The sequence below is a fragment of the Ceratotherium simum genome, chromosome 26, assembly GCF_057802395.1.
Source record: "Ceratotherium simum simum isolate JZ-2026a chromosome 26, ASM5780239v1, whole genome shotgun sequence".
NCBI lineage: Eukaryota > Metazoa > Chordata > Mammalia > Perissodactyla > Rhinocerotidae > Ceratotherium > Ceratotherium simum.
In genome coordinates, this window is record NC_141925.1 from 4,440,345 (window position 1) to 4,462,407 (window position 22,063).

Sequence of the window (22,063 nt, forward strand, 5' to 3'; positions counted from 1 at the left end):
AACTGGCATCTAGTGGGTGGAGGCCAGGGTGCGGATGAACACCCGCCAGTGCACAGGACGGCCCCACAGCAGAGGACGACCCAGCCCCAATGTCCACTCGCTCCAGGCTGTGTGGGCTGGAGCTGGACCAGGAGGCCTGCGGGCCCAGCGCCTTCGGCCTCTCTGTTGTACTCTCAGGGGCAGCCCCTGATGGCCCTTCACGGATCCCAGTTTGAGAGACACTGCGGTGATGACACGAGCACTGAGCAAGTACCCTGGGCTGGACCCAGGCTCTGCCCTTCCAGACTTGTGACTCTGGGCAGATGCTCTACTTCTCTGCTTCCTCGTCTATGCGCCAGGCAATCCCACCTAGGGACCTCGTGGCACGAGGTACGCTGGGGCGCCAGGGGCTTGCAGAGCACACGAATTCAAGCAGAGCCCCCTGAGTAGCCCTGGGCACACGGCAGGCACACACTTGCCTGAGGAGGGGAGGGCCCACACTGACCTGGGGGTGGGGGCTCACAGTGACCCGACGGGGGAGGGACAGAACTCCCCCCTGCCCTGGGAAGTGTCTCCCTCCAGATCTCGGGGCAGGCCCTCTCGCTCTCCCCTCCTGTCTCCAAACTCACACTTCCAGAAATCCAAACGTGGGCCTGACCTCCAGCTTACTGAGCCTCAGTCTGCACGTGTGCACAACTGAGATGCTGATGGCCCCACTCATCAGCCTGTCGTGAGGACTGTTACAGAGGAACTGAGTCTGGCAGTCCCTCAAAAGGTCACAGACTCACCACAGACGCGCCAATTCCACCCAGAGGTCAGACCCAGGCGTAAGCGCTGCTGACCGGGGGACGCCTGGGCTCCCGGCCCACGTTTCTCTCCCACGGGCTAGTTTCGCCTTTCCATCCGCCTGCGGTAAGCTGTCCCAGGCGGATTTGGTAGGACTCTCTCCTGCTTCTCTGTTGAGGGGTTTCTGCTTGAGACCCAGACCTTTCTTAAGGTCATCTCTCTCCCCTTGCCTTTCCGTTACACAGGGGTCAGCGAACTTAGGCCCGCCGGCCAGTGCCTGTCTTTACAAATGAAGTTTTCACGGGCCACGGCCACGCCCACGCCCACGTATTTTCCCTTGTCCACGGCGGCTTTTGCGCCACCACAGCAGAGCTGAGTAGTGGTGACAGAGACAGTATGGCCATAAAACCTGAAATATTTACTATCTGGCCCTTTTCAGAAAACGTCTGCTGACCGTTACTCTAAGCCCTTGAGCTTAACTTCACAAACTCCATCAGCAAGGTCTGAACTTGCAGGAAGGGGAGAATCTAGCCTGGGCGGCCCACTTCCTTCTCACTGCCCTCCTCCCCGCAGCCGGCCCTGCCAGAGACCTCCCTCAGCACCAGGGCAGCAGGAGCTGGGTCCCACGGGCCTTCCCCTCATCCCTGCTGAGCAATCAGACGGGGCCTGGGAGTGGGGAGTCCTGCTCAGGGGGAAAAAGAGGAGAGGACGTGAGGGTGGGCTGGGTCAGAACCGTGCAACTGCAACATCCTGTTGCTCGTGAGGGCAACGGGGCGTCAGAAGACTAGGGAAAAGCGCGATGCTCCAAAAGAAGAGGTGGGAGGTGTTTTGCTTCTCTGTAGACTTTCCTCTGAGGGAAGGGAAGTGAGGAAACAGGGCCCAGGGCTTTCACTGGCTCTGGGAGGGAAACCCTGATGCCCCGAGGGGTCCAGAGTTTCCTCACAACAGAGATTAAGTGGCCAAGAGTTACAATGCACAGGGGAGACAGACATGGCACAGGGAGCACAGAGCGACCGTCGGTCCAGCAACAGTGCGCACAGCAATTAGTATTCTCCTCACACGGGGCAGTAGGAAGGTTTCATCTTCATTCACCCCACAGATACTAAGTTTGGAAAAAATGAGGTTGTAAAGGAAAGTGTGTGATGGTTTAATCTTCTGGGCCAACCTGGCCAGCCTGTGGGGCTGTTGTTTGGTCAAACACCAGTCTAGATATTGCTGTGGAGGTTATCTGCAGATGAGATTAACATCTACAATCAGTTGACTGTAAGTAGAGGAGATGCCCTCCATACTGTGGGTGGGCCTCATCTAATCAACTGAAGGCCTTAAGAGCAAAACCTGAGGTTTTCCAGAGAAGGAATTCTGCCTCAAGACTGCAACATAGAAATCCTGCCTGAATTTCCAGGCTGCTGGCCTGCCCTACAGATTTTGGACTTGCCAGCCTCCACAATCATGTGACCCAGTTCTTTAAAATAAATCTCTTTCCACACACATACCCTATTGGTTGTCTCTCTAGAGAACCCCAGCTGATACAAAGCAGCATCTCAACTCCTTTAGAAAACGTTTCAGAGGGGCCGGCCTGGTGGCGTAGTGGTTAAGTTCGTGCACTTCGCTTTGGCGGCCCGAGTTTCTTAGGTTTGGATCCTGGGCGTGGACCTACACACCGCTCATCAAGCCGTGCTGTGGTGGTGTTCCACATACAAAATAGAGGAAGATGGGCACAGATGTTAGTTCAGGGCCAATCTTCCTCAGCAAAAAAATTAAATAAATAAAAACCCGTTTCAGGGACTGAATGGGTGTCAGGAGTGGCAGGATGAGCTGAGTGGGAAGAGCAGAAGGGACAGTGGTTGGCGGGGAGCCTGGTGGTGGTGAGGAGAGGCCGTGGATGGCCAGGGCCTTGCCAGGAGCAGCTCTGCCCGTGCAGGCCAAGGGTAGCACAAAGGCTGAAGTGAAACTGGACCAACCGTGTGGGCGAAAGAGCGGAAGAAGGAAGCCAGGACAGCTCTGGGCATCTGCCAGGGACGTGGGTGAGCAGCCATGCTGGCCCCACTGCAGTTGGGCCACTGACGGGAACTAGCAACCCTGGCTCTGCAGGCTGCACACAGCCAGCTGCCACGTGGAGTCCTCCCCAGAGACCCCCCGGGCCACAGAACCACCCCTCGGAGCAGGGCCTGTGAGTTCCTATTTTTAACATGGTCCCCAGTGATTCCTCGGGCCACTGAAGTTTGAGAACTGCTGGGCTGGCTCCTGTAGGCGGTGGCGAGCCAGGGAAGGTACTGAGTGGGAAAGTGGTCTGGCCTGGGCCTCAGGTCCTGGAGGCCAACACATGCCCGTCGGGGAGATGCTGGGCCGGCCACAGCCAGCCCGAGGGAAGGAGCCACCCTGAGACTGGCCCATGTCAGACATGTCAGAAACATGGGACAGCGGCCAGGGTCTCCCCGCACGTTACCCTCACTCTCTGGCAGCACAGCCCAGCTGCAGTCCCACTGAGGCGGGTCCAGGAACCCCCATTCCTCCTGGGACAGGTACACGGCCAGGTCCTCCAAGGTCGCTGGCACCTGCTAAAACGCAACCCGCTCAGTCCCATGCCACTGTTCCTTCAGGCTGGGCTGCATCATGATGGTGGGTCCTGGCCTCCCCACTGCTTCCCCTCCCCCCACTCTCCCTCCTTCTGGGCTCTGCTCACAGACACGCTGGGCTGCATCCTGCTCTTCAGGGGAACCCTATCACCACGCGCTGTCCCACTGCTGCAGGGCTGGAGACGGTGTGGACAGATTCACTGTGCGGAGCAGCTGGACCCACTGTGCGCTCAGCCACTGGGGCTCACGCTCTCTGGGGACACGAGTAAGCACGCCCAGCTCAAGCCAGCCCTGGACCCAAATGGGGTGACTTGGGAGCTTCAGGATGCCTCTAGGCCAGTGGTTCCCAAATCTAGGACCAGACTGACCTGCGGAGCAGGGTTAAGACCCAAGCAAGTAATGTCCAGAAGAGGCAAATCCACAGAGGCAGAGAGCAGACTGGAGGCTGCCAAGACGCTGGGGGTGGGGAGTGGGGAGGGACTGCTGATGGGTGCGGGGTATTCTGGGAGGGGATGCAAGTGCTCTAAAATTGACCGTGGTGATGACTGCACAACTGTAAATACAGTGAACACTGTACACTTAAATGGGTGAATTGTACGGTATGTGAATTATATCTCAATAAAGCTGTTTTCTAAACAAGCAAGCAAAGGAGACTCCGATTCCAGGCCAGGGCTGGGGGAGGGATTTGCATTTTTTCCCAGAGTCCCAAGAGATTCTAATGCCCAGCTGGGTTGGAAGCGATTGCCCTGGCTCACAGTTGGACCCAGAATCCTCCAGGATACACCTAATACTCGGGTGGCAGCCGAGAGAAGACAAGACTTCCCAGGAGGCAAAGGTTGGGGTAAAGGGGTCACTCCAGGGGGAAGCCTCTGAACCCCCCACACCTGGGAAAGAAGTGTCCCCATAACAAGGGCGCGGGATTCACGGGGATGCTGCAGACCAGGAACGCCTGCTCAACCAGGACCTGGCTGAAAGGGAGGACATAGCTGGTGCCGCTGTCTTCTGATGCCAGGAGGGCACTGGGCCTGGGAGAGAGCACAGAGTTGTGGGGGATGGCCACACAGCCCACCGTTGCACACGGCAGCAAAGTCCCGGACAGGTCCAGTTGCTCCCCACATACACTCAGCTCCCCACCCGGAGCCCGTCCATCCCACATTCATGCCGGCCCCGACCTCCCCCACAGTCCTGTCCTTTTGCCTCCTCCCCGCAGGGCTTCTCTTTCCCGAGACGGGCAGCTACTTGCTTCTCTTTGGCCAGAGCTAGGGGCCTCTCTTTGGTCTGTGGCTCAGCTGGGCGGGGGGCTGCTCACTGGAGAGCCAAGCCCCTTCATCCAGGGACAGCTCCTCTGGTGGAGCCTCCGCCTCGTGTTTCAAAGACTGTCCCCCTGTCTCGTGGGCAGTGTGTGGTCAGGGAGCACCTCCGGGCCCTGCATGAGGACAGAGATCTGCCCACCAGCTCGCAGGAGGTCAGAAGGAAACCCACAGGCTCCCCAGCCCCTCTGTCCCGGGCCCCCCTGGTCACCCTCCTGTTCCCGGGCTCTGCCCGACTGTGCCTCCCACCGGGCTGCCTCGTCGTGTCTGGCTGCCCCCGTGGTCCCCCATGGGCCACACACAGTCCTCCCTCCACCAGCTCCCAGGGAGAATGGACGTGAGCCAGGAAGGTCAGGCTCCCAACCTGGACAAAGGGAGGCCTGCTTTCCTCCTGAGTGAGCCTCCTCGGTATCTCCCCATCACACTGCATTGCTGTCACCGTCACACTCTCACCCTTCCTTCCCGGGTACTCCTGACAGACCCTGGGGCCAGAAGGACCCCGAATCAGGTCTCATTTCAGAAGCTCATGTTACTGCCTTTGCTACGTTTCTTGAAATCATCCACAGGTACTCTGGGATAACCTATTTCCTAATTCCAGGGAAGGTGAGTTGGATGAACTTGGGTCTCAGAGTTTACTGAGCTCTGCGACATCCTCGGGACAAGACGCAGCCCAGGGAACTCGAAACCAGCACCGCGGACCCACTCATGCCCACCTTCCACACCTCTGAGAGGAAAGAGTCCCAGAGGTTATGGGGTACACAGTGAGAGAGGGAAGCCATGCCGGGAACCCCAAACGCCAAGGCTGGAGGGGCTGGGAAGATCTAAGTTCTTGCTGACCACAATAGCAGGATTTGCTTACTGTACTCAATTCAACATTGTGGTCAAGTTTTGGTGGATATGTCTGTCCTGTTGGATGCAAAAGAACAGCAGTGTTTGGCCAATGGCGCTGCCACAGGGAGAAAGGTGACCGACATGTCAGCATTTGCCAAATACCCAACCCAGAGGAATTAATCTCACCTAAGCAGGAGGGATTTGTAAAAGACCGCCCACTCCCCAAATTTGGTTAGAAGGAGTTGGAGCGAGCTCTAGAGAGGCACCATCTATAGAACCTTCTGTGATGATGGAAGTGTCCTATGTCTGTGCTGTCCAGTACAATAGCCACTAGCCATGTGTGACTTAGGAATTACATTTTAAATTTTAAAAGCCACACATGGCTGGTAGCTACTATATTGGATGGCGTGGCTCAAGAGAGATTGGGAACCCTCCAGGGGCTCTCACTAGGGCATTCACCAGCCCCCGGTCTTTCTTCCCCGTGCTCCTCCCTGTTTTGGGATCTCTTCAACTTCCAAGGCCCTGCCTTGGAAGGTCTCCAGCCTTCCTCCCATCAAAACCTGTGTCTGGCCTAGGCTAGGATGGTGTCAATGAACCAATCCACGCGGCTGAGCAAGGGCAGCTTAGTGGGGCTATATGTGGTTAGTCAGCAGGTGGACACCCATTGGCCAAGGTTGAGAAACATTGAGAAGCAGTTGCCCTCTTCAATTCCCAGTGTCTAGGTAGCCCCAGGTCCTCCCAATGACCAAGGTTGGCTATGGCTCCAGAGCCCAAGGAATCTCCAAACGCAGACCTCAGCAGCAGGGCCCTGAGGACTCGGGCCGTTTCCTCACCTCAGGGCCAAAATGCCCCCACCTCAGCTGCCGGCTCTGTTTTCCGGGCTCCCGCTACAGCCCTCCCACCAGGCGCACCGCCTCCTCACCGCTCTCTGGCTGCCGCTCTAGCACCAGGGCCTGGCTCTCCCCCGGCAGCACCATCAGGAACTGCTCCAGCACCAGCAGCTCCGGGATCTGCTCCTGGACGCGCAGCTCGGGCCGCAGCCAGCCTCAGCAGAGCTCCCGGAGGCGGTTCAGGGCCGCCCAAGGTCCGAAGAGCTGGAAGAGCTGGCAGCAGGTCTCCGGCTGGAGGCTTCCGTCTCCAGGGAGGGCTCCTGTTCCCAGCAGAAGTCCTCCTCCACCTTCATGGTCAAGATCTCCTCCTGCTCCAGGGGTGGCGGGGGCTGGAGGCTGGGGGCGGTCGCCTTGTTCCTGGTGGGCCTTGCTCCTTCTTGGCCTCGGGGAGTCGAACCTGTCTCTCCCTATACCTCTGGCCAGACACTAGGAAAGATGTTTTTCACGGCTCTGTGAAGAGACGATGAAATCATTTGGGGTGCAGCTCTGGGGCTGGATAAGTGTCTGCACCCATAAGCGCCTGCCCTGGCCCCAGGGCCAACTCACCCTAGTTGGCAAAAGTAAAGTGCTAATATCAACCCACCCTTGCTCCTAACCCCCTGCTAATTCCCAGGCAATTCCTTAACCTCTCTGGGCCTCACTTCCTCAACTGGAAAGCAGAGATGGTGGTATCACCTACACACAGGTTGCTGGGGTCTAAAGGGGCTGTTTGGAATGGGTTTAGCGCAGAGCCTGGAATGCGGCCAGAGCTCGAGAAATGCTGAATTTTCATTATTAGTCGGCCCTCTTGGGATGGGGTCCCTTTGGAAATACGGTGAGAACCAGGGGCCCCTCTTCCTGAGAGGATGCAGATTCCGTCCCAACCTGACCCCCACTCAGGCTCCACGAGCCCTGAAGCCCCTCGGCGGCCCCGCCTGGTACCCTTGGGTGGATGGTCACCCTGGCCCCTCCAACTCCAGGCTTGAGGTTCATCTGGGGGAGGGGCTTGGGTGCATGGTGGGTAAGCAGGTAAAGGGTCACACTGAGAGTTATGTGCCTAGCATGTCCTATGTGCCCCATAAACATCATCACTCCCAAGTCCTTCTGCTCTGGCATCCCCAGACCTAGCGCTTTACCCCACCCGCCCACTGGCTTCTTTCTTTTCTTCCACTCCTGCACTCCATTCTCTCTCATGTTTCATTTTTTCCCCCTAAATCCAATATCCAGTTTCTACTGTGAGCACACCAGGCAGAATAAGACACTGGGCTGCCCATGAATGATTTCTAGAGACCGCCCCTCACAGGGTGGAAGGCATGAAGAGCAGACGCCAGGTTTCCGGAGTGGCCCAGAACCCCACAGCCTTGTGGTGGGACCTGAAGAAGGGCAGGACCACGTGTGCCTCAGTTTCTCCTCACACCATGGCTGCCGGTCAGGAAAGCCGGCATGGTAGAGTGAGCTGAGACCAGTGCGGAGCTGCTCAGAGGACTGGTGCTCAAGTCCAGTACAAGAGGCCTGCCACTCTGTTGGCTTCCAGAGGAGGCTGTGGAAAGGGATAATGTGAACAAGTCACAGAGGGGTGTGCAGCAGGGCAGGAAGAAGGAGGGACAGACAGAAGTAGGAGAGGAAAAGGAGGGAAAGAGAAGAGATGGGCGGAGCATCTGAGGGAAATCAGCAGGTTCCATAGGACTGGACGACCATGATCTGGCTGCAGGACACGCTGGGCTCTGTCTGGAGGACAGACAGGGGTGGGGACGCCAGCATTTTCAAAGCTGCCCCACACCTTCCTGTTTCTAACTGCCTCCTGGTTAGCTGCGGGGCCCCGGCAACTTCTTGGAGCCGGATGTACAGAGGTTAGCAAGTCTATGCAGTGACCAGGCCTGGCTAACATAGTTCTGGCCCTCTCCTGTCCAGGCGGTTCTCAGTGACTGCAACCAACAGAGATTTAAAGAATAAATTTCTACTTTGCCCAGGATTTCTGTCTTAATTCTATTTTGGGGGGACACAAACACGCAGTCCTTGACAAATGTAAACCAGGATGAATTTGGGCCTCTATCAACGTACACCCAAACCAGCGTGTCAGATCCGGCTCCAGATCCGGCTTATTAACTGGGTGAGCCTCACCTTCTCCATCTGTAAAATGGGGATTGTCACAGCTCCCACTTCAGAGAGCTGACAGAACTGGATGAGATTATGCTTGTAAAGCGCCTGAGACAAGGTACAGCACATCACAGGCGGCAATTCAGCTCACACTTGCTCTTACTGTTTAATTACAGCTGAGCAAAAATGGTCGACCATCAAGCACTCAAGCACTCAACGTTTTGAGTCATCTTTGGTAGCAACTTCGCAACGTCCAAACGACTGAGAACCAATAATTCACTACTAGTCAGAGTTGACTAATTTGACCAAATTATCTAGGAGAGTCATCAGAGGGCTACCGTGCCCCCAAACTGATATATAATGGGTGTTTGATCACTCTTTTTCTAAGGCCTCCATGAGCTAATAGTAAAGCCAGTGTTCTTTAGGCACTTCCTAAGTGAACGGGATTGTGTTTTCACTGTGCTTCTTAAATCCTCATGATGACTTTCTTGCGTAGATATCATTATGATCCAGGTTCTAGCTGAGGAAACTGAGGCTCAGAGTGGGGCAGAGCCCTGCCCAAGGCCGCACAGCCAGGAAAGTGGAAGAGGCTAGACAAACGCCAGCAGGTCCGCTCCAGAGCCTGCCGCCCTGACCCCCACCCTGAAGGCACCTTCAAACGCCAGCTGGGTCATCTGAGCCCCGCCTTGGAGTAGATATCTGAGCTGGTTCTTGGAAGATTCTGGTCTTGTCCCAAGAGTCTCCTTCAAGGTGGCCATAATGCTCCCTCTGGTTTTCTAGACACAGCAGGCAGATCTGCTTGGCACATAGTAAATATTTGCTGAATGACTGAACGACTGAATGGAGGAATCTGGGGTCCGACCTTATCGCAGACTTGATTCTGACAATAATGTAAGTGGGGATAAACAGTACCTATGCCCCAGAGGACACTCACCAGGATTAAGTGATACAGCACATTAAAATACTTGGCTCCAGGGTGAAACACAGAGGCGCTCAGTAAACCTTTGCTCTTCTGCCGTCACGTTCATGAACAGAAAGGACGAAGGATGAGGGCCCCTGCTGTGCGATGCTGTGAAATCTCTGCTTGGAGCCTGGCTGTGTTTTGGTTCATTATGAAATTTTAGAAGGATGAGAGGAAACATCGACTCACAGGAAGGCGGGAAACATCGCTGTCTATACCTTGAACCACCCAGCATCTGAAACTCGATCTCTTTTCCCTACAGCCAGCAAGTCAAGTGAGAAGCAGATGGGTGAGGACAGCCTTGCAAAGCTCGGTTCCTCTGAGGGAGAGCTGCCTCCAGGAGGAAGGCCTCACGGAGAAAGGCTGGATTGTGGAGGAAGAAGGGGGTCAAGGACCACAGGCACGCTGGGAACTCCTGACTGTGGGGGTGATGTTTGCTAAACGCCCCTGCTCGCGGTCGGCCCAGACATCACTGAGAGTGGGGTGAAGAGTCACACACTCCTCTTGGGAAACACCCAGTGTCTGCACCAGCTTGGGCTGCCGTAACAAAACACCACAGACTGGGGGCTCAACCGACAGACATTTATTTCCCACAGTTCTGGAGGCTGAAGTCCAAGGTCACGGTGCCGGGCAGCGTCGGTGCCTCCTGGTGAGAGCTCTCTTCCTGACCTGTGGGCGGCCGCCTTCTCTCTGTGTCCTCACACGGTGGCTAGAGAGAGTGCTCTCTCTCCTCTTCTTCCTGGTAAGGCCACAGCCCTATGGGATTAGGGCCCCACATTCATCACCTCATTTCCCCTTAATTACCTCCTACAGACCCTATCTCCAGATACCGTCACATTGGGGTTAGGGCTTCAACATGAGTTTTGCAGGGGACACAATTCAGTCCATAGCACACAGCCAGACCCCCAACCACCACCAGCCCCTGGAATGGCACAAGATTACTCCTCAGACTACCACCTGCTCCAGACCTGGGGAGTGGCCCAAATACCCACAAGGGCCAGGGAGGAAGACAAGACTGGGCTTTCGACACAGGCAGACTTTGTTTGCACACCAAACATTCTGGAATATTCTTGCTTTCCACAAAGACATGTGCTTTCTCTCATTTTTCTTAAAACACGTGTCCCTCTCGGTCTTTCTTTTTATTACCACTTACGAGCGACGTGGTGTGGAGAACTTCTCTCTATGACAGGAAACACGGCAGTGCCTGCATGATGACCCATGGCTGCTGGTGCCAGGCCTCAGGGCCAGCGACACAGGAAGTTGGGGATGCAGGCTCCACGCTGCCAGCCAGGCTGCTTGTTCCCCGGAAGCCAGATATCTGGATGTCTAGGTGAAAACTCCCGCTTTTGAAAGTAGACTCAAAATGGTTTTAAATCCTGTGTGAGATAAACAGAACACATCAACACGTTCCTGGGCTGTGTCTGGCCCACAAACAAGCACGCCCATGGACATAGACAGTGATGCAGGCCGTGACAGAGCCATGAAGAAAAACACAGCAGGGTGAGGGGAGCGAGGACACAGCTGCCCTTTTAGGTGGAGAATATGTAGACAAAGGGCCATCCATTCACCTGGCTCCTCCTCAAGAAGGGAAGCCAGGACCTCCTTGGCTTCAATACATTCTTTGAAGGCTTTCTTAGAAAGGGCAGCAGGCCAGAGCTAAGGGAAGAGAAATAGTCAGAGGTAAAACGTCCAGCTTCCCAAAGTCTGCTGTGGGCTGAAGCCAACCACACAGAGGGGAGTCAGCCTGTGAGAGAGAGACAGAGACAGACACACACACACACAGAGACAGAGGTACACTTGAGGAATGGGCCTCTTTCTCAACCACTGCTAAAGAAAAAGTTATTCACGTCACTTGTTAAAGAACAGTAAGGAAGACTTTGTCCAGGGCCATAGAGATAGTTGTAGGGACCACTAGAGGAGGGAGATCAGGTTCAACTCCAAATACAAGAAGGAAAAGTTGGAATTTATAGCCAAGGAGCAGGGTGGATGAAAAATTTGTAAGAGGAAGCATCAGGTGTAAGAGGAGATTCTGGCTAAACCGATCCAGTAAGATTCTTGCTGAAGGCAGGCCAGGGTGATGAGACATCACCCGGGGGAGGCTGGAGCATGAGGAACTGAATCAGATACAGAGACCAGGGGGTTCTGGTTAAACCGACCTATGAAGATTCTTTATTAAAATTGGGCGATGCAGAGATGAACACGGAAGCCTGAAAGTCATAGCCTAGTTGAGAAGAGAGTTCAGAGGAGCCCGAGTAGAGTTTGGTCAAGAAGAGAACCTTTGCCAAGACTTCCAGGGTAAAGGGGCTCCCCGTCCCTGACAGAGAGAACACTGCTCTGAGAAGCAGAAAGTGCCCTATGGGGGTCTCATTTCTTTCTTTTTTATTATGGAAGGTGATAAATAAATGACAAGCAATAGGATATACTGGAGTATATGAGGAAGCCATTTGGTGTAAAACTAATTGGGCCTGAACTTGTTTTTCCAAAAAGGCCTGATGTGGCCTTTGAGCATGCATTGTTTATCTGCTTTAAGTAAAGATAAGGATGTAACTTCCCCCACATTGGCACATCCCTAAGGATAAGCATCTCTCCCTAAACCAAGGATTGATTGCTCATCTGCTGCTCTCACCTTGTGACCACCCACCTTGAGACCACCGACCCCGCTGTGTTCACCGAACTGCTGTGTCAGCAAAGCAATCTCATGACTATCGTAAAAGGGACATTCCTATCATATGTGATGCATGCACTTTGATGGTATATACCTGCTCTGTACACCCCCACCACTTTGGAGTGTCCCCTTCTTTTGTGAAAGGACTCTCCCAGGCTATATGGTCCTCAGGGTAGGCTCATAATAAACTCACCCCAATTTCAATTTATAGATTGGTTATGGATTATTTGCATCAACAAAGGAATTCTCCCCCCCGCCACAAGCCCCAGTACATAGTTGTGTATAGTTGTAAGTTATTCTGGTTCTTCTATGTGAGCCACTCCCACAGCGTGGCTACTGACAGACAAGTGGTGTGGTTCTGCACCCAGAACCGAACCTGGGCTGCTGACGCTGAGCGGGGGAACTTAACCACTAGGCCATCAGGGCTGGCTCTGGGGTTCTCATTTCTTTTTTTTTTTTTTTTGTGAGGAGATCAGCCCTGTGCTAACATCCGCCAATCCTCCTCTTTTTTTGCTGAGGAAGATGGCCCTGGGCTAACATCTGTGCCCATCTTCCTCCACTTTATATGGGACGCCGCCACAGCATGGCTTGCCAAGCAGTGCGTCAGTGCGCGCCCGGGATCCGAACCAGCGAACCCCGGGCACTTAACCCGGAGCGCACGCACTTAACCACTTGCGCCACCGGGCCGGCCCCTGGGGTTCTCATTTCTAAAGGCAAAAGTTTAAGAAAAGACTGCAAAAGAAATACCAAGTGCCTCTGCCCACCCTCTGCCTAGGATATAAGGCCTCCCAGGTCAACGCATAGCCTGCCCTTCCCAGGTCCCCAACAGCTCCCAATCCCAATAGTCCTTGCTCTGCTTGCTGCTTTCTGAAATAGTAATAAGTGTCATCAATTCCTGAGCACCAGGCAATACACATTTGCACTCCGTTTGTTCCTAATTTAATAATAATAGAGGTACTGTGATTATCTCTACTTTACAGGTAATAACCCTGAAGCCCGGAGAGTTTTAGGTACTGAACCCAGGGAGGGTCACACAACCAGGATATGACAGAAATCAGACTGGAACCCACATCCTTGATTCCAGAACGCCTGCTCCTAAGTACCAGGTTAATGCACTCCAGCCGGTAATAGTAAGCCAGCATCCTCTTTCCTCGTCCTCTTTGGTGGAGCTCGCTCTGCCGAGTGGCCCCGTCTGGGGCGCGCCCGGGGCCCCACTGCCAGGAGTGGGCAGGAAGGGGAGGCAGCCCTGTTTCGAGTCCCCGCCCCGGTGGCTGCGACGGCGCGCGAGCAGCATCCCCTCCCGGGGCTTCAACCTCCGCGCCGGGACCGAGCCCCAGAGCCCGGCCGAGGGGCACGGCCGCGCGCCGCATACGGTAGGCGCACACTCAAAGTCGGCGGCCGGGACACGGCAACAGGGACCCAGCGTAACCCGCCGCCGCCTGGCGCGTCTGGCTCAGAGCCTCGGGGGCGCGCCGGCAGCGGACGGCCCGGGCGCCGGAGCCGGGAGCGGGCGGGACTACACTTCCCAGAGTGCCCCGCGCCGCGCCCGGGCGGCGGGCGCCTGGGGGCTCCGGCAGGGCGGCGCGTGCAGGGCTGCGTCGAGGGTTTACCCGCCGCGAGGCTCTGCGAGGGGCTTAGCCTCGGGGCGGCCGAGTCCTTGTCGCTGAGGCCGGAGGCCAGTCGCTCGCGCGCTTGGAGCCTCAGTTTCCACGTCTGTGAATGGAGGACTTTAATTCGTTCAAAACCATTCATCCACTCGTTTACACTTTTTTAAAAGCTACATATTGAGTCCTCCCATCTGCCAGCTCTGCTAGGCGCTGGGGTTATAGCAGTGGTCAGCAGGTGCTTGCTTTCATGAAGCTTACATTCTACCAAGAGACGCATACAGTGGACAAAATAATTGCACAAATAATGTAGTCACATGTTTGGTCAATGCTGACAAAGGGGTATAGCAGAGGGGACCTGACCCCCTCAGAGTGGAAGTGACGGTCGAGTAGAGGAGTGAAGGCAGCTTAGAGTTCACCAGGAGAATTGGGGGGAGCGTTCCGCCAGAAGGAACCGCAGGGGTGAACGTCCTGAGGGATGGGGTGCGTTTGAGAGACAAAGGAGACCAGCGTGGCCTGGGTGCAGGTGTGAAGACTGGGAGATGAGGCTGGAGAGGTAGGACCATGCAGGAGGGCCAAGGAGGCTCGGTGAGGACTGAGGATTTGATCCTCAGAGCAATGGGAAACCAGTAGGGTTTGGGGTTTTACACAGGAGAGTGTCCTGATAGGATAGGAAGCTTCGTGGAGTACAGATCTCAGGGAGACCAGAGGGGAGCAGTGAGACCAGCTGGAGTGGTCCAGAGTTGAGGTAATACTAGGGATGCTGGTAGTCACCGAGGGACGGATCCGATCCAGATGCCGGAAGCAGAATCAGCAGGGCCCTGTGGTTGACTGGGCTGGGGTGAAGGAGGGAGATGGCAAGAATAACTCATTAGTAGCATGAGAATAATGGCATCTCCTGAGATAGGCGCCATTGTGATTAAAAGAGGCAAAACAGAACGCCAGATGCACGGAAAAGTCTTCATATATCTAATTTTGTAATAATATAGACTACCTCTGTGTTCAGAGCAGTGTTGTTTGTAATGGCAAAACCTAAAAACAATCTAAATGTCAATCAACAGAGTGATGGATAAATCTCAGAGATGATGTTGAGCAAAAAAGCAAGTGGTAGTATGATACTGTCGGGGGAAGAGGTGGAATCTCCCTCTGCCCTTTTCCTTAAGGTTCTTATGGCTGGCCAAATAATTAACAAGACAGGTTAGCAGGAGAAAATAATACCAAGTTTAATAACATGTATACATGGGAGAAACTCAGATGTGAGCAACTCGTCCCTCTGTCTAAGCTGCTTGCTTAAGTATTGCAGCTAAAGGCGAGGAGCGTGTTGGGGGTGGGTAGTGGCCTGGGACTTCAGAGGGCAGGAGGACAATTCTTTTCAGGGTCATCTATAGATAATGTGGTCAGGGAGGGACAGAGTTTTTGATAAAAAGGGGCTTGGTGCCTTTCTTATTGTAACCTCTATCCTACATTATCTTTATAGCCATCATGATAGAAGATCTGTTCCAGGAAGGAGCCACCATGTCAAATTCTTTAGGCAGTTAGTGGGGGAGGTCAAATGTCCTTCAGAGAAAACAGTCAAGGTAAAGAGATATATTTCAGGGTGGCCAAATCTTGATCTCCCACAATACCATTTCCATAAATTATAAAATGTGCAAAACAATACCACATATGATTCAGGGGTATATACATATGTACTAAAAGGGTAAAGAAATGCCCGGGATTTGGATAAACACCAAATTCGGGATGCTGCTTACCCATGGTGGTGGGGCAGAGGCTGGAGAGAGATGTGAGGGGGGCAGGGGGCATAAACAGCAAGTTTTAATGTGCTTTTAAAACAAGGACAACAGCAAAATAGCCATTGTTGTGAATTTGCATGCTTGAAGTATTGAAACCTAGTGAAGTTTTCATAAATAATTTTAAATAAATGCAGTGCTGAGTTTTAAGCAGGCCTTAATGACTGTATACTGTTTCTATTTTAATTTTTTAAAATTTCTCTGTAAAAATTTTTTTTACTTGAGGTATAACGTATCTATAGTAAAGTGCACAAATCTTAAGTGTATGGCTCAAAGAATTGTGCAAATCTCTACACCTGTGTAACCTCCACCCAGATCAAGATGTAGGTCATTTTTAATACTTTCGAAGGCTCCCTGGTGCCCCTCCCCAGACAATAGCCCCAGCCCTTGCCTGAAACCACTGATCTGATTTCTATCCCCTTAGACTGATTTTTCCCGTTATTGAACTCTATAAATGGCATCCACGCAGTCTGTTTTCTCTGCTCTCTGGCATCGTTCACTCGTCGTTATGTCTGTGAGATTCATCCATGCTGTTGCCTGCATCACTAGAGGTTCATTTTTACTGCCAAGGAGCATTCCATTGTATGACGATGCCACAATTTATCCACTCTCCTGTCCCTGCATTTACAGTTTCCAGTTTGGGGTTTTCAAGAATAAAGTTGCTACGAACATCCTTGTCTATGTCATCTAGTGGATGTTTTATTTACCAGGCACATGGGAATTCATTTTGTGATTCTTCATTTTAAAAAATGCTCCCTAATGGCTATAATTACCAAGACAAAAAATAACAAGTGTTGGAGAGGATGTAGAGAAAAGGGAAATCTCATACACTGCTGGTGGGAATGCAAACTGGTGCAGCCTCTATGGAAAGCAGTATGGAGATTTCTCAAAAAATTCAAAACAGAAATACCATATGACCCGGCTATCCTACTACTGGGTATCTATCCAAAGAACATGAAATCAACAATTCAAAGAGACGTGTGCACCCCTACATACATTGCAGCATAATTCACAATAGCCAAGACGTGGAAGCCACCCTAGTGCCCATCAACTGATGAATGGATAAAGAAGATGTGGTATAGGGGCCAGCCTGGTGGCGCAGTGGTGAAGTGCCCGTGCTCCGCTTCAGCAGCCTGAGGGTTCGCAGGTTCAATCCCGGGCGCACACCGACACACCGCTTCTCAAGCCATGCTGTGGCGGCGTCCCATATAAAGTGGAGGAAGATGGGCGCACGGATGTTAGGCCAGGGCCAATCTTCCTCAGCAAAAAAGAGGAGGATTGGCGTCAGATGTTAGCTCACGGATGATCTTTCACACAAAAAAAACAACAAAAAAAAGATGTAGTATATATATACAGTGGAAAAAGGCATAAAAAAAAGACAAAATCATCCCATTGGCAACAACGTGGATGGACCTTGAGGGTATTATGTTAAGCAAAATAAGCCAGACAGAGAAAGACAAATACTGCATAACTTCACTCATATGTGGAGGATAAACAAATACACGGATAAAGAGAACAGATTAGTGGTTACCACAGGGGAAGGGAGTTGGGGGGGGTGGGTGAATGACGTAAAGGGGCACATATGTATGGTGACGGATAAAAATTAGACTATTGGTGGTGAGCACGATGCAGTCTATACAGAAACTGATAGACAACTATGTACAGCTGAAATTACACAATGTTATAAACCATTATGACCTCAATAAAATAATTGAAGAGAAATGCTCCCTCATGTTATTTAATGTTATGACTGTATCATTACGACACAAACCTGCTTAATGTACTGCACCCTGCAAAGGCCCCACACTCACCAAGCAAAACGAAACAATCAGAAACACTGTTGCTTCTGGAGCCTTGGCATCCGTGAGCCGGTTTGCCTTCACACAGCCCTAAGGCAGGGGCTGGCACTGCCGAGCCCGTTTCACAGGAGGAAATGGATTCAGGCTGGTCGGTGTCTTGTCTCAGGTCCTGCAGTTTAAAGGGCGGAGCTGGACTTGGAACCCACGCTTGCTGGGCCTGGGGAATCCCAAGATGTGTCAGACGAGGCCTTCGTCCTCGCCTAGCTGGCGTGGGTCGTAGGTCAGGAAACGCAGAAGAAATTATGCCCGGCCCTTATGCGGTGCACAGCTGAGAGTCTGTGCCAAGCGTGAGCTGCAGAGTCACCACGGGTGTGACAAGAGCTTCCAGACCCGGAGGGAAAGTCATCAGCAGACAGCAGGACCAACACTCCCTGGAATACCCCATCCTCTCCCCCCAAAAGACTACCCTAGTGAAAGAGAGCGGGCGGTGGTGGAAATGCAGTGAGAAGAGGTCACTGGAGCTGACACTGGGGAGGTGTCAGCTGCGGGGAAGGCCACAGCACAGGGACCAGGAAGGGGGATGGGGGAAATTAGGGCATCAGTCCCCACTGATGACCCTGGTCGGAGGAAATCCTAATGTTCAGGGCAGGGCCATGGGCTAATGTTTTAAATGTATTAATGTTTTCTGAATAGGTAATACACGAGCCTGGTTAACAAGCCATTCACACGACACAAAAGGAGACAGAGTGAAAAGTAAGTGTCCTTCCCACTCTGGACCCCCAATCTGATTGCCCTTCCTGGAAGCAACCATTTGTACCCGTGTCCTCAGGATCTTTCCAGAGATATTTATGCCCCGTATGCTGCCACCCACTATATACTCTATTGATCCTTGTTGTCTTCTCAATATTCTTAGATGATCATCCGTACAAATCTGTACAAACAGAGTCATGATAGGGAACTCAAATTCCTGCCCTTCCCCACCTTGTTGTCCTCATTTCCCCCCACTCTCTCCCCTGGTTCATGCTACTCCAGCCACACAGGCTTCCTTGCTCTTCCTTGAACACATCCAGCACACTCCTGCCCCAGGGCCTTTGCCCTCGCAGTGCCCTCCTTTCTCTGTCTGGAATGTTCTGCCCCCAGATATCCCCACCCATTATTTCTTTACTCTTTCATATCTTTACTCAAAGCCCCCTTCTCAGCTTGGCCCTCCCTGACCCCCTTCTTACAATTGCAAACCCCCTCAACTCTAGACAGTCCTATACCCCTTAAATGCCTTCCTTGGTGCCAGAGCACCCATCACAATGCAACATGCTTGGCATTTTACTTGCTTTGTTTATCCCCATCTTGCCCCACCCAGGTGCAAGCTCCCGAGGGCAGCGACTGGGTTTTGTTCCGGCTGAGACTGTCTCTGCCGCAGCTCCTAGTGGGCCCTCGAGAGCTGTTCCTGGAATGAACGTGGGTCATTGTAGAACCGCCTCAATTTTTTTCCCTCCAGCTTTATTGAGATATAATTGACAAGTACCATTGTGTAAGTTTAAACTGTACAACGTAATGATTTGATATACGTGTATATTGTGAAATGATTACCACGATAAGGTTAGTTACCACCTCTGTCACCTCACAGAGTTATCCTTTTGTGTGTGTGATGAGAACATTTAAGATCTACTCCCTTGGCAACTTTCAAGTATATGATACAGTATTGTTAACTATAGTCACCGTGCTGTATATTAGATCTCCAGAACTGATTCATCGTATAACTGCAAGTTGGTACCCTTTGACCAACATCTCCCCAATTCCTCCACTCCCCAGCCCCTGGCAACCACCATTCTACCCTCTATTTCTATGAGTTTGACGCTTAGAAGATTCCACGTATGAGTGAGATCATATAGTGTATGTCCTGCTACATTCTTTTTAAGGACCATGTTATATTCCGTGGTGTGGTGGGCCGAAGAATGGCCCCCAAAGATATCCAATTCCTGCTCCAGAACTATAAAGATCTTACCTTCTATGACAAAAGGAACTTTGCAGATTAAGGATTTTGGATGATTAAGGATTTTGAGATGGGGAGATGATCCTGGCTTATCACAGTGGGCCTGATGTAATCGCAAGCGTCCTCATCAGAGGGAGGCAGAGGGAGATTTGACTACAGAAGGCAATGTGACCACTGAAGAAGACGGAGGAAGGGGCCACGAGCCGAGGAATGCTGGCGGCCTCCAGAAGCTGGACAAGGCCGGGAAGTGGATCCTCCCCCAGAGCACCCAGAGGCAGCACAACCCTGCTGACACCTCGATTTTGACCCAGTGATACGAATTTCAGACTTCTGACCTCCAGAACTGTGGGAGGATAAAAGTGTGTTGTTGAAGCCTCCCAGTTGGTGCTAATTTGTTACAGCAGCCACAGGAGACTGATACATACAGTACGCAAGTCCCGTGCTTCACTTTCCAGTTCACTGCTGGTGGACAGGTAGGCTGTTTCTCATCTTTACTACACTGGGTACCTCTATTGGTGCTTCTCAACCGGGGAGACTGTGCCCCCCAGGGGACAGTTAGCAATGTCTAGAGACGTTTTTGGTTGTCACAGCTGGAGGGACAGTGCTACTGGCCTCTAGTGGGTGGAGGCCCAGGGGTGCTGCTAAACATCCTACGGTGCACAGGACAGCCCCTGCAACAAAGAAGGGTCCAGCCCCAAGTGTGAACAGTGCCCAGGTTTGAGAAACCCCGGTCTATCCTTGAGATCCGTTCCTAGAAATGCAACTGCTGAGCCAAAGGGTGTGTGCTTTTGAAATGCTGTAGATGTTGCCATATTGCCTAGGGCTAATCTTAACCTCGGGAATGTGCTCAGCCCCTGTGTAGCAACATGTCAACTCCAAGATGTTGGTGTGGATGGTGTGGGTCCCCACAGGCCCTGGGAGTTCCCCAAGCCTGGAGGCAGCAGGTTTGTGAAATTGACGGGTAATTAGCTCTGGGGCAGGTGTTGCAGGGTTCATTCATTTAACGGCCGAGTCCTGAGCACCTGTCACGTGCAGGAGGAAGCCGACGTATCTCTGCCCTCACAGAGCTCTCAGTCTCATGGGCAAGATTCGCCAGAAAACAAACCAGTTGATACATACACAGTGAGGACAGCGAGTATGTTGGCCTAGGGAAATCAAGGAGGGCTTCCCAGAGGAGGTAACTTTTAGCTGGTGTGATGGTTAATTTTATGTGTCAACTTGACTGGGCCAAGGGATGCTCAGGTGGTAAAATATTATTTCTGGGTGTGTCTGTGAGGGTGTCTCCAGAAGAGACTAGCATTTGCTTCGGTAGACTGAGTAAAAATCATCACCCTCTCCTATGCGGGCATCATCCAGTCCACTGAGGGCTCAAATAGAACAAACAGGGGGAGGAAGGGTGGATTTGCTCTCTCTGCTGGAGCTGAGACATCCATCTTTTCCTGCCCTTGGACACCAGTGCTCCTGGTTCTTGGGTGTTCGGATTCAGGCTGGAAATTTGACCATTAGCCCCCCAATTCTTCGGACTTGGAATGAATTACACCCCTGGCTTTCCTGGGTCTCCCGCTTGCAGATGGCAGATTGTGGGACTTCTCGTCTCCATAACTGTGTGAGTCAATTCCTGTAATAAATCTCCATGTGTATATATGTCCTATTGGTTCTGTGACTCTGGAGGACCCCAATACAGCTGGAACAACACTGCTTCTCCCCACTGTCACTTATCGAATGCTCACTACATGCTCTCTCCCTACAGGAGCCTGAGTATGCACCGGCTCCCTGGATTGAAGGAGTCGCCCGTCCTTTTGTTACCAAACTAACTGAGCCTTGGCCCCCTCTGTGTGGGCTTCCATGAAGTCCATTTATTTTTGAGGGTTCCAGAGAGTCCTGGCGAAGCCGGGTACCTGAAGGTTACTGTAAATATTCCATAAGAACATGGTTACCCTTCAACCTTGTTCCCGACACAGCCACAGATGAAAAGAAGTGAGTACCCACATAAATCCTAGATAAAGGACCTCAATCTCTGTTAGATGTATTTGTTGAGCCCAAATGCTTGCTTCGTAGCCCATGCATCATTAGAGCTTTGCTAATTTGCTGTTTTCTTCTTTAGCCATAGGGGTGACTCAGTGGTCACAAGGATTTATGAGCTTGTTTTCAGAAGAAAAAGAATGCCTTTAAGGAAGTTATGACTGCTGGATGACCTGACCCCAGCTGCCACTGGTGCCAAGAAGTCTAGTTGCTCAAGGTCTTATCTGAAGTGAAAGAAACAGGGACTTTCCCTTTGTTTCCCTGAAACTCCTCCTCCCAAGCCCCTTAGACCTATGAAGACCCCCTGCTTTCTTCTCTTGTTAATAAGGCAGATCTGAGAGAACCTATTCTCCCACATTCTCGTTTTGGCCAATTTGAATAAACCTTTCTCCACCTCCAAGCACCGATGTCTCAGTGATTGGTTTACTGCACATTGGGCACGGACCTGGGATTAAGAGGTTCAGTACCACTGGGAAGAGCTCACACATTTGGCAGGCACAGCCTCCGCCCTGGACCCATGCTCTCTCCAATTCCATGAGTTACTCTTTTGTCTGCACAATGGCGCTATGCGGGCGATACTATCGTCCCCATTTTACAGATGAAGGAACTGAGGCCCAGGAAGAATAAGTGACTTTTCTAGGGTCACATTGCTCGTCAGTGGCAGAGCGGAGATTTTCACATCAGCTTTGCCAGACTCCAGAGTTGGAGCTCTTTTCTCACCGTGCTGGTCTGCTGGGGCAGAGCAAAGAGTACGGCAGAAGGGAGGCACAGAGTTGGGGGAAGA

General features: G+C 52.4%; 1 pseudogene; it reads right to left on the reverse strand.

The window, feature by feature from the left end:
* Positions 1-1,002: 1,002 nt before the first annotated feature.
* Positions 1,003-7,796, reverse strand: LOC147913552 (zinc finger protein 500-like; annotated as a pseudogene).
* Between the last annotated feature and the right edge of the window lie 14,267 nt (positions 7,797-22,063).